Here is an 11,061-nt window from a genome sequence, read left to right on the forward strand (position 1 = left end):
GCCTTTAGTCCTACAGGATTACCACCCAGTGTCTGGGCTCAACTCACAATCCACTCTGGGTGTCACCGTAAAGTGAAGAGAATTACCTTGACTGAGGTATTGATACATTCCCAAGTGCAGCCTCACCCCAATGACTGGTCAAAGTGGGGGTGTAAAATCTGGGCCACTTCATAGCAATTCAGGACAATTTGGAAGGTCCAACCCAGCTCCAGAGCTCCCAGTGGAGTTGGCTGAAGAACTTGCTGGAGCCACTCTGCCAATCTTACTTTCTTTCCTTCCCTTCCACAGTGTATTGATCCTGAGATCTCTCCTTAAAATTTTGTCATACTAACTTCTGTTTCAGAATCTCCTTCCCTGGAAAGACTCTACCTGCAGCACTGTTTCATCTTTTTTCCAGCCACCACCAATAATCATCACCTTTGATGAGTACAATAAACTTTCATTATCTTACATGTTGTGACAAGCTATACTTATTATCTCATTTATTACTTATATAAACTTGTTTTTATTGTTCGATTGATAGATTTTTTTTCAATCTGGGATATGACTCAGATACCTTGAGTTGTGATGGAGTGCATTAGAATTTTTCCCATTAAAGTTAACAAAACATTGTTTTCTTTAAATGCCTTCACTCGACAGTGAGGCTTTGGGAGAAGCTGAAATTGCTGAGTGACGGAGGGTGGTGATAGAGGTTGTATCAGTCAGAGTGCTCTCAGCTGCATGGGACTGAAGATCCAGCCCAAAATGACCTGAACAACAAGGAACACATATTCTCTCAGTAAGAAATTGAGAGTCAGGAAAGTTCCAGGCTGGATAATTCAATGGCTCAATCATGTCATCAAGGACCTACCTCCCCTCCCTCTTTTCAGACCTTCATCCTAAGCGTATCAGCCACACTTCATGTGGCACACGATGGTTGCTTCCATGATAGGCAACAATGTCAAAGGCTAGAAGAGGGGAAGAGAGCTCGGCCCCTCCCTGAGTCCATCTTTAAGAACAATAAAACCTTTCTCAGAAGTCCCCTTAGTAGACTCACTCATATGGACAATTCTTCAGCACCTTCTACCGCGGGAGGTCGTGGTGGGCTTGAGTTGCCCACAGTCCAGCTCAGTGACACACACCTGTCCAGGCTTTTCTCCCTCCTTCTTCTTTCTTGCCCGTTCCTCACTCTTCTTTTCATCCACTTTCCAAAGTTGTCTCAGGCTCTGTTTCTTGGGGTAACTTGTACCATACAAAGACACCTCCTCCATCATTAGGGAGCTCCCACTTCCAGCTCCCTTGACATGAGTAAATGCATCCCTAACTGCCTCTGGGGCTTCCTGGCATCCCAGGTATATTTTCAACTTCTTTCTGCTAACATCTTTTTGCACCTTTGGCAGAATCTTCCTGACCAGTATCTAAGAGGACCCCTATCTCAGCTCTCTGTCTTTGCAAAGGAGCCTGTTTCTGGTTCATAGAAAACTCACAAATCATAAGGACAAACAAACAAACAAACAAACAAAAAACACAACAAAAAACTGGCCATGCAGGCTGATCCCAACATACCCATCTTTCTTTCTTCTACCACCAGCCAGCCTTTTATATATTAGATTTCTCAGGAGTGAGGGAAACATGAAGCCATAATGGCACCGAGGCTCAAAGGATACACAATAAGCTCTCCAAAGGGTTTCCCTAAAACCCTGTCCCCTGCCCCTCACAGCTTCCACTTTGAGGGCATGGTGGGATTCATAGCATACCCACTGCTCTCTCCAAAATACTATTTTTTCATCTGATCTTTTTTCCCCCTTATCTTCTCCAATCTTTTCATGGAATAAAGGTGGATGATCAATTAAGAATTGCAAATTTGGTTATCAAACCCTTCCTTTCCACATCCTATATAGATGTCTCATGCTTTGATTTGGAAGGTGATCTCTATTGTTTTGGAACCTTATTAAAAGTAGTTACAACTTAATATTATTGGTATACGTATACAAAGGACAGCAGCCTTATGAGTGCTCTGAGCCTCTAAGATCTGATCATTGGTATAGAATTGTTTGATTGTAATTGACTTTGTGGTCTATTTGGAATAAGTATAAAGATGGAGAGTTCCTGATGTTCAAAGAAGTGTCAAAAAGATGGCAAAACTTTAAACTAAAGATCACCCTCTTTTAGGAAATAATTGATGGGCAAAGGAATGCTGAATTAGGGATGTGTAAGTGGCTCTTCTAGTCTCAAGTCTGTTTAGTTCTTTGTTGGTGATTAAAAATATAATCATTCCCTCATGTAAAGCTGTTTTCACAAACTCGCTATAACTCTTTTTGTATTTGGGGGCCTCAAAAGAGGGAAAAAATGATCCAACTGATGAAGAGAGAATGGGGAAGTAAATGGAGTAATTATGAGCTAGAGTAACAAATACTACTTAGGCAAATACCAATTATTTCTGCAAAATCCACAATTTATGGCAAGAAATCTCAATGTTTATATATTGATCAACTTTTATTCATACCAGAAGAGAATACTTTGTAATAAAGATTTCTCACTGATTTGGAGGAAAGTGTATTCCACTAAAGTGTTAGATTACTGCCTCATCTCATCATCTCTTATTTTTACCACCACGACAAAATCTGCTTTGTGGGAAGAAAAATATTGTACTGTATAAATCTCTTTATGAATGAAGGAGCCTAAAAAGGAGAGAATTGTCCAGGTTCTGTTTACTATCTGGCTATTCATGTTAACGTATTTTCTGAAATGAAAGTTGATTTGGGTAACTCTTGCACCAAAGCTGCTGACAAAGATTTATACGGCTTCACCACAATGAGTCTACCTCACTTTGAATGACAACAGTGACGAACACTGTCCCTGCATTAGAGGAAGCGTTTTTTAAATCTTATCCATGTTTTACGGAAGGCAATTTTTGGTTCCCAGAATTATGGAAGTGGAAAGTAAACTTAGAGATCATCTCATCCATCCCCTTCTTATCATGAGAAGGTGGAAGCCAGAGAGATTAAAGAGATGCACTGGGCTAATGGCAAAGGACTGTCTAGAACTCAAGTCTTCTAATTCCAAATCTAACATCCTTCCCACACCACGCAGGGAAGAACAATACCAGTTAGTTCTATCAGCCTAAAGAGGCATTACAACATTGCTCTCTGAAATAGACCCGAGCTGGTTAAAGTATGCGGGAGTGTTCAAGTTATAAGTGAAACATGGGACTTTTTTCATTTCCCAAATGGGAAAGGAGTTCAGCTTTCAGTTTTCACTTGATATTTGACCAAGAATTCTTTCTATTATATTGATAATCTCACCCACACTGTGGTAATGGTGAACCAAACCAATGATGCTTGTAAACGAGCCTTTGCTGTTTGTAGTTATCCACGAGTATCACCGTGAGCTGGTGCCCTAGAATGTCTGTATAGACATCTGGAAGCCTAACCTACAAGAGAAATCATTAATCTAATGGACATTGTAACTAAAAGAACAATCTTCCATCCTCCCACTCTAATTTCCAACTCTGGATAAAATTAAAACATACTTTATCCTTATTGCTTTCCATTTAAAGTTGTAGTGGCTACAGTAGCTAAAAATATAATTTTTTACCTTGTAAAGAAAAGGTTTCACCTCAAGTGTTTGTATGTGACTACAAAGGGCTAAGTAGCTTTGTTGCTTGAAGAGACCCTTGTACACCAGCAAGCCTGTAGCTATGACCAGGAAGGCCGAGAATGAATAAAGAAAACTTGATGCTGCCTCACACCACAAAGTGAAACATCATTTCTGCTGGGGCAAGAGGAAGATCACATGGCATATATGGAATTTCTCCCTCTTTTGTAATACCGGTGTGAAATGCACTGTTTCTGAGAATTATAGTTTTATCTTGGGTGGTATCTGTGCTAGGTGAGAGAGATTATCCTCCTGAATATTACAGAAGATGAAGAGAAATTGCCACCACACATGGCTGAAGAGACCTTGAGAGGGGTAGGCACAGATGCAATAGTGCACACTGGGATGGCCTGATGAATAATCTTGGGGTTATTTTAGGCCAAATAATTACGACTCTGGGAAATACAATTTGTAGATTATAATATCTGCCCCCCTTTCTTATGAGGAGAAGGGTGCACATCACCTACCCATGATAGAAGCAGGCCCTATGGAAAAGATAGGAAGTGTTCCAGAAAGGGGGTAAAGACTTGTAATGGGAAGGCATTAGAGGGCATTCTCTCTCTCTTTGAGGAAAAGCAAATCTAGAAATTTGGGACTACCCTCAGGGAACCCCCATGAAGTGCTTAAGCTTCTGTTCTTCACCCTTATACCAGTGGTTCTCAACCAAAGGTGATTTTGCCCCTTAGGGACCATTTGACAATGTGTGGGTACCTTTTTATTGTCACACCTTGGGGCCAGGTGCTGCTGGTGTCTAGTGGTCCAAGGCCAGGGATGCAGCTCAGCACATCATGGTGCTCAGGACCATCCTTTAAAGCAAAGGATTATCCAGCCCACAATGTCCATAGCACCGAGGATGAGAAACCTTACCTTACATTCAGAATAACCACAATATGCATCCTAATTTAAGTATTTTTCCCTATGGTTTCATTCTCAACCCATCTGTAAAGTGTGTTCTGCATATATTGTCTTGTACTTATAGCGCTATGGGAGGAGATCAGGAGAGGGCAGCATGGGTACACGTGGTCTTCCTCACATGGCCCCTCCTTGAGGTCTATGCACTGGTAGAAACATCACATCTAGAAGGGGAAAAGTCCATGGTTCCAAAAAGTAACCATCTGCAGAGAGCTCGGTTACCCACTCTGCCATTGGTTTCCTTATTGTCTCTGAGACCGAAATCTACCTTTTCTCTATATTCCACTAGGAGTCTGACAACAATTTTTCCCAGATTCCCTTGCTGGATAGATTTCCGTTAGGTTCCTCTTGTCAGTGGGAGGCCCTGACAAGAGGCTGGAAGCTGAGGAGGTGGAAGGAAAATCTTCCCTCTGGTCTTCAGTCCTGGCTTATCTCTCTAGCAGGAGAGGGCAGCTACTGTTCCAACCTCCAGGTTTTTAAAACACTTCTAGACCCAGCCTTGTGTCACCCCTTTATAAAGGGGTTACATCATCAGCCCACTACTGTACCCCTCTTTGATGAGAGCACCAGCTGTGCCTCACCCACTTCAGAGACCTGACTACCACCCGTGTGACACCCCCCATCCCTAAACACTAGTAACATGGGGACCTTCTTCTCGACTCCTGGGTCCTGTGAGCACAAATTTCTCCTTTGGTTTCCTCAACCCTAAGAGTTGTAGCTGCTTCCTATAGTTATGATGATTTTTAGGCCTTCTTTTTGCTCTTTTAGTCTTCAACACCTCTGTAACCAATTGCTTGTATTAAATACCCTCCATTTGAATATCCTGCATGGCATCTATTTTCTTGAATGAACTCTGACATTTATACCTACGGGTTTGCTGAGAGGAATGGGCAGAAGTTGCCAGAGGACAACAGAAGCCACCAAGTGGTTTGTTTGGGAGGCCACCATGAGATAACATTCTTTTCCTCCTAACACACCTGGTATTGCTCAAATGTGGGGAGGCTAACACTTACATAGCACTGATGAAATAAAGGTGTTTGCTCCTCATCTCTGTGGTACAGAGGACGAACTCCTAGGTGAGCTGTCCTTCCTCTCACATGGAAAGACATCTATCTTTACACTGAGATAATGGTGAGCAACACATTATAGTCCCTGGTAAAGAAGCTTCCTGACAACCAGTGAAAGAAATAGAGAATTCAGATTACTGTGGGAAGGTACAGGGTGGAGAAAGCCCTGTCCTGCAATCAATCTAGTGGGAGCTGCCACAAGTACTCCCCTCTGGGCTGAGGGCTTGCTGTTGTTCAGTCAGGCTCCCAGGAATGACAAGCAAATTTGCACAGACAAGAGCAGTGATGTCATGAATGGTCCTAGACAAGCAAGGACTATCAGATGTTAGTAATTGTATGACACATTCCCATTTCAGAGATGTTAAAATGTGAGCAAATGCTTGTCATAGAAATGATTAAATATTGAAATCCAGAACCCAGAGAGATAAATGGTAACCAAGGAGGCTAATACAAACAGAGTGTATATAAACAGGAAGGCAAATACATAATGACAAGGACAAATACCTTGAAAATGGAAACAGCTCTCCACTGCAGAATTAGAATGTGGAGAAAACTCAGTCCCACAGCAAGGTCCTCATGGAAGTCTCCAGATTCAATCAAATGTAAATACTTCATTGGCATGAGAAAAACTTATTTGTTAACATCTTCTGACAGCACTCTTATGGGTTGTGTTTGGCCCATACTCCTACTTATGCATAGAAACAAATTGGAAAATCAATTTTTTCTGCCCTGAAAAGTGCCACTATTACAGTACTCTGGTTTCCAATGACGCTATATATTCTTATGTTCTGTCTTATGCATAATATGAGGGTCTATAATTTTGAGGAAGAAGTCATCCCTTTTAGTGGTTGAGTCCTACATGATAGCAGGGTTTCTCTTCTCTACCTGCAATAGTTACCTGTGACATCACTTGGACACAGTTATAGCTCATCATGGGTTATTCACAGCAGCACTGGGCAGAGGAAGAAGCTAGGACATGGCCCCAGATCTGCACAACCAGGCAGGATAGCTGGGATACCTGGCCCAGCGGTAATGATGAACCGTGGAGAGTCAGGTGGGTCATTAAAAACTAGTGTCCTTGTCTTCAAAGAGCTTATAGCCTCTGATGGAAGACCAAGAAGTGAACAAACCCAAGATAAAGCCACATGCTGAATGCCAACATAGGGGTGTGTGCATCAGGTTCTGTGGGAGCATGAAGAAGTGATATAGTAAATGTTTCTGTGAAGCAAGGTCAAAATTCAAAATGGATGTAATGTTTGGGTTGAGTTTTGATGAATGACTGAGAATTTCCCAAAAAGACAAGGTTACAAGGGAAGGAGGACAAATTCCAGGAATAAAGAATAGCATGGTGAAATCCCACTCCTGGGCATATATCTAGAGAAAACTCTAATTTGAAAAGATATATGCACCCCAAGAAATCCATAATTCAAAAAGAGTCATGTACCACAATGTTCATTGCAGCTCTATTTACGATAGCCAGGACATGGAAGCAACCTAAGTGTCCATTGACAGATGAATGGATAAAGAAGATGTGGCACATATATACAATGGAATATTACTCAGCCATAGAAAGAAATGGACCTGAGTTATTTGTAGTGAGGTGGATGGACCTAGAGTCTCTCATACAGAGTGAAGTAAGTCAAAGAAAGAGAAAAACAAATACCATATGCTAACACATATATATGGAATCCAAAAAAAAAAAAAAAAGATTCTGAAGAAACTAGGGGCAGGGCAGGAATAAAGACGCAGATGTAGAGAATGGACTTGAGGACACAGGGAGGGGGAAGGGTAAGCTGGGACGAAGTGAGAGAGTGTCGTCATGGACATATATACACTACCAAATGTAAAATAGATAGCTAGTGGGAAGCAGCCACATAGCACAGGGAGATCAGCTCAGTGCTTTGTGACCACCTAAAGGGGTGGGATAGGGAGGGTGGGAGGGAGACACAAGAGGGAGGGGATATGGGGATATATGTATACATATAGCTGATTCACTTTGTTATACAGCAGAAACTAGCACAACATTGTAAAACAATTATATTCCAATAAAGATGTTAAAAAAAAAAGAATGAAGAACGATAAAATGTGTAAATATATGGATAAGTCTAGATGAATAATGATTGATTAAAATAATAAAAACTATGTCAATGGCCATTAAAAATGTATGTAGTAATACATATAAACTGTAACATAAAGATGGGAGATGGGTAAATGGAGTTAAAATGTTCTAAGTTCCTTCCATTGTTTGGGAAGTTGTAAGTTATATTAGACTTTAGTAAGCCAACGATGCATATGGAAAAAAATAGTAAATATAATAATAAAACTTATATAGAAGGAAATAATCACAACAGTAATAAATTATTCTAATGAAGGCAAGAAAAGAGAAAAAATGGAACATAGCACAAGTGGAACAAACAGAAAATAAGTAACAAGATGGTAGATTTAATGCCACATATGTCAGTAATTATATTTAAATTAATAGGACTAAATATTTCTATTAAAAATCAAATATAATATTGGATATTATAGTCCAACAAAACTTAGCTATAGGCTGTTTGGTGTAGATTATGTAAAGATTAACGTAAAGGAATGGAAAAAGATAGCTTTACATACACTAACCAAAGCAGGCTAGTATCATTTTAATAATATAAAACAAAGTAAATGTTAAGGTAGGAAGAAATACTAATGATAAGGAGAGACAAAAAGTGCCATTCCACCCAAAAGTATAACAATTCTAAATTTGTATGGATCTAATAATAGAGCCTCAAGATATGTGAAACAAAAATTGAAAGAACTAAAAGCAGAAAAAGTTGAAAACACAATCATGGAGAGAAATTTAACATACTTCTCTTTCTCTTAGTAATTGATAGAGCAAGCAGCAAAATGATGAATAAAAACAAGAGATAGCAAGAATGTAGAGAAATTGTAACCTTTATACATAGCTAATAGGAATGTAAATTGTGAAAACACTTTAAAAAACAGTCCAAAGTTCCTCAAAAGTTTACACATAGAATACCATATGTCCCAGAAATTTTATTCCTAGGTATATAATCAAGAGAAATAAAATTATAACCCATAGAAAAACTTGCATATGATTGTTCATAGCAGCATTATTCATAATGGCCTCAAATTGGAAACAACTCAAATGTCCATCAAAAGATGAATTGGGACCTTGGGGCAAGATGGCGGAAGAGTAAGACGCGGAGATCACCTTCCTCCCCACAGATACATGAGAAATACATCTACACGTGGAACTGCTCCTACAGAACACCCACTGAACGCTGGCAGAAGACGTCAGACCTCCCAAAAGGCAAGAAAATCCCCACGTACTTGGGTAGGGCAAAAGAAAAAAGAAATAACAGAGACAAAAGAATAGGGATGGGACCTGCACCAGTGGGAGGGAGCTGTGAAGGAGGAAAGGTTTCCACACACTAGGAAGCCCCTTCGTGGGCAGAGACTGCGGGTAGCAGAGGGGGGAAGCTTCGGAGCCACGGAGGAGAGCGCAGCCACATTGGTGCGGAGGGCAAAGCGGAGATTCCCGCACAGAGGAGCGGTGCCGACCAGCACTCACCAGCCCGAGAGGCTTGTCTGCTCAGCCGCCGGGGCGGGCGGGGCCTGGGAGCTGAGGCTCGGGCTTCGGTGCTAGCCGGGAGGGAGTCCGGGAAAAAGACTGCGGCTGCCAAAGAGGCAAGAGAATTTTTCTTGCCTCTTTGTTTCGCGGCGCGCAAGGAGAGGGGATTCAGAGCGCCGCCTAAACGAGCTCCAGAGACGGGCGCGAGCCGCGGCTATCAGCGCGGATCCCACAGCAACAGGGACGCAGAGGGAAAAACGGAGAGATTCCCGCACAGAGGCTCGGCGCCGAGCAGCACTCACCAGCCCGAGAGGCTTGTCTGCTCACCCGCCGGGGCGGGCGGGGGCTGGGAGCTGAGGCGCGGGCTTCGGTCGGATCGCAGGGAGAGGACTGGGGTTGGCTGCGTGAACACAGCCTGAAGGGTCTGGCGCGCCACGACTAGCCGGGAGGGTGCACGGGGGGGGGGGGGGGGGGGTCTGCGGCTGCCGAAGAGGCAGGGGACTTTTTCTTGCCTCTTTGTTTCGCGGCGTGCAAGGAGAGGGGATTCAGAGCGCCACTTAAACGAACTCCAGAGACGGGCGCGGGCCGCGGCTGTCGGCGCGGACCCCAGAGACGGGCGTGAGACGCTAGGGCTGCTGCTGCCGCCGCCAAACAGCCTGTGGGCGAGCACAGGTCATTCTCCACGCCGCCCCTCCCGGGAGCCTGTGCAGCCCGCCACGGCCAGGCTCCCGTAATCCGGGGACAACTTCCCCGGGAGAGCGCACGGCGCGCCTCAGGCTGCTGCAACGTCACGCCGGCTTCTGCCGCCGCAGGCTCGCCCCGCCTCCTCCGTACCGCTCCCTCCCCCCGCCTGACTGAGCCAGAGCCCCCGAATCAGCCGCTCCTTTAACCCCGTTCTGTCTGGGCGGGGAACAGACGCCCTCAGGGGACCTACATGCAGAGGCGGGTCCAAATCCAAAGCTGAACCCCGGGAGCTGTGCGAACAAAGAAGAGAAAGGGAAATCTCTCCCAGCAGCCTCAGAAGCAGCGGATTAAAGCTCCACAAACAACTTGATGTGCCTGCATCTGTTGAATACCTGAATAGACAACGAATCATCCCAAATTTAGGAGATGGACTTTGGGAGCAGGATATATTAACTTTTCCCCTTTTCCTTTTTTTTGTGAGTGTAGATGTGTATGCTTCTGGGTGAGATTTTGTCTGTATAGCTTTGCTCTCACCGTTAGTCCTAGGGTTAGGTCCGTCCGTTTTTTTTTTTTTTTTTTTTTTTTTTTGGCTTAAAAATTTTTTTTCCCTAATAAATGTTTTCTTAATAATTTTTTCCTTATTTTCTAGTTTTAAAATATTTTTAATAAGTTTTTTCACATTTTTTATTTTAAAAAATTAAAAAAATTTTTTTTCTTAACAAATTTTTTCTAAATAATTTTTTTCTTATTTTTAGTATAAAAAATTAATAAATCTATTTTTAAAAATTAAAAAAAAATTTTTTTCTTAATAAATTTACTCTTAATAATTTTTTTTCTTATTTTTTATTATAATTGCTTTATTTTATTTTATTTTATCCTCTTTTTTTCTTTCTTTCCATTTTTTCTCCCTTTTATTCTGAGCCGTGTGGATGAAAGGCTCTTGGTGCTCCAGCCAGGCATCAGGGCTGTGCCTCTGAGGTGGGAGAGCCAACTTCAGGACACTGGTCCACAAGAGACCTCCCAGCTCCACGTAATACTAAACGGCGAAAATCTCTCACAGATCTCCATCTCAACATCAAGACCCAGCTTCACTCAACGACCAGCAAGCTACAGTGCTGGACACCCTATGCCAAACAACTAGCAAGACAGGAACACAGCCCCATCCATTAGCAGAGAGACTGCCTAAAATCA

The sequence above is a fragment of the Eubalaena glacialis genome, chromosome 6 (assembly GCF_028564815.1).
Source record: "Eubalaena glacialis isolate mEubGla1 chromosome 6, mEubGla1.1.hap2.+ XY, whole genome shotgun sequence".
In the NCBI taxonomy this organism is placed as follows: domain Eukaryota; kingdom Metazoa; phylum Chordata; class Mammalia; order Artiodactyla; family Balaenidae; genus Eubalaena; species Eubalaena glacialis.